Genomic DNA, 2,181 nt, shown 5'->3' with positions numbered 1-2,181 from the left:
AGCATTGAGGTGCTAGCTGCTATATGTTAGCATTGAGGTGCTAGCTGCTATATGTTAGCATTGAGGTGTTAGCTGCTGCATGTTAGCATTGAGGTGCTAGCTGTTACATGTTAGCATGTGTTAGCTGTTATATGTTAGCATTGAGGTGTTAGCTGTTACATGTTAGCATTGAGGTGCTAGCTGATACATGTTAGCATTGAGGTGCTAGCTGATATATGTTAGCATTGAGGTGTTAGCTGTTACATGTTAGCATTGAGGTGCTAGCTGCTACATGTTAGCATTGCTGTGTTAGCTGCTATATGTTAGCATTGAGGTGATAGCTGTTACATGTTTAGCATTAAGGTGTTAGTTGTTATATGTTTAGCATTGAGGTGTTAGTTGTTATATGTTTAGCATTGAGGTGCTAGCTGCTACATGTTTAGCATTGAGGTGCTAGCTGCTACATGTTTAGCATTGAGGTGCTAGCTGCTACATGTTTAGCATTGAGGTGTTAGTTGTTATATGTTTAGCATTGAGGCGCTAGCTGCTACATGTTTAGCATTGAAGTGCTAGCTGAGGCTAGCAGAGCTCCACTGATCCACAAACTCTTTCTCTAACAATTTTCACACAACTAGGCTTTAGTTTTTCATCCAGTGTTTTTTTTTAAACTAAAATTAACGCCTAAAACAAAGTAAAGCAACAACCTATCTCTGTTTCTCCTGTAAGTCTGTGTATTAGCATTATGGGCAGTGATACCAACTCCTCAGTAAAGCAAGTAGCTGCTGGCTGTCCCAAAAGGCGGTAGAAGTCGCCGAATGACGCCATCGCCTAATTTGCATAATTGGTTGATGCTGCAGGAGAACAATAACCTCGTGAGAGAGACAGAAAAATATTTTTTTAAAAACACTGTATATACTGTATGTTTAGAACTGCAAATAAACTTACTTCTGTCGATTCTTATTTTTATTTTATGTTTTTAATTTTGACATTGAAAGAGGCCATTACGTCTCATAATAACTTCACTAATCATTTGATCTTTATTTGTATTGCACCAATTCAGAACACATTTTATCGCAAGATACTTCACAGAAAGCAGGTCTGTATGCAGAGTGGTGGAGGTCAAGGTGCAGCTGGGAGTGCTGCATGATGCTCTTGTAAGACTGACAGCCTGTGAGTGCTTTGGAACGGGGGAGGGGCTCACGGCAGCCCCCCGCTGCTCATTGGGGACAATAATTGCAGAGCGATACGTCCGTTCACGTCACATCAGAGTCTGAAAAACATCAGAAAAGCCTCAAGTAGCACCGGCAAAAGTAGCTAGAGTTGTAGCTAGTAGCTTTTAAAAAAAACAGTCGCCAAGAAGATCTGAAAAGTCGCCAGATGTAGCGAGAGAGTCGTTAAGTTGGCGACACTGATTATGGGTTTACTGGGATACCCACTGCAATAAGAAAGGTTCCACACTGTTTACTTTGGAGTGACTTTAGTGCGTTATCTATTTTTTTGTAAGTTTTTTTAATGTAATTAATTAATCAGAATGAATGCGATAAAGTCCCAGCCCTAGTAATGATATGATACTTGGATCCTGGGTATCATTGCAGAGGTGTGATGTGTCATCTGACAGCTCTAATCAGTGGTTAGTTGTGTGTGCTGCTGTGAAAAAGTACCTCATCCTCATCAATGTCCCCTTGACTCTAATTAAGACCACATATCTCAGATTGAGCTGAGGTCAGGGAGGGGATGTAATTTAAAAACCATTAAGAGACGCTCACACTTTACATTCTGAGGCAGATATCATTTTAATTAAAGCCTTATCTTTGCCCAATTTTTCCGGCCCTGGACATCATCATAATTCCTGCAGAAACAACTTGAAAACAACGTGTGAAAATGAGACTTGTTTGTGTGTCTCTGGATTTTTTAATTTATTTTTTATCTGACGCCATCCTAAATTTAAAACAAGGGAATTGTGACATTTAGCCGCTGTCGTGAAAATGGTAGAAGGAGAAGAAATGGGACACGTAGGACAGGGCGTTGGATATATTTTATGTTTTAACGACACCCTCAGGTGCACTTTAAGTTTGCTCAGGCTTTTTTTGTGCTCAACTGTTGCCGTATTATCCACCATATTGGATAATAAAATGTTTAAAAGGCGCCGCTCCCTCTGAGAGCCGTCGTTTGTGAAGGATGTATCACTTTGTAGTTTGATGG

This window comes from Gouania willdenowi, chromosome 14, assembly GCF_900634775.1.
Source record: "Gouania willdenowi chromosome 14, fGouWil2.1, whole genome shotgun sequence".
NCBI lineage: Eukaryota > Metazoa > Chordata > Actinopteri > Blenniiformes > Gobiesocidae > Gouania > Gouania willdenowi.
The sequence above is the reverse complement of the archived record's forward strand: the minus strand, read 5'-3'. Positions refer to the sequence as shown.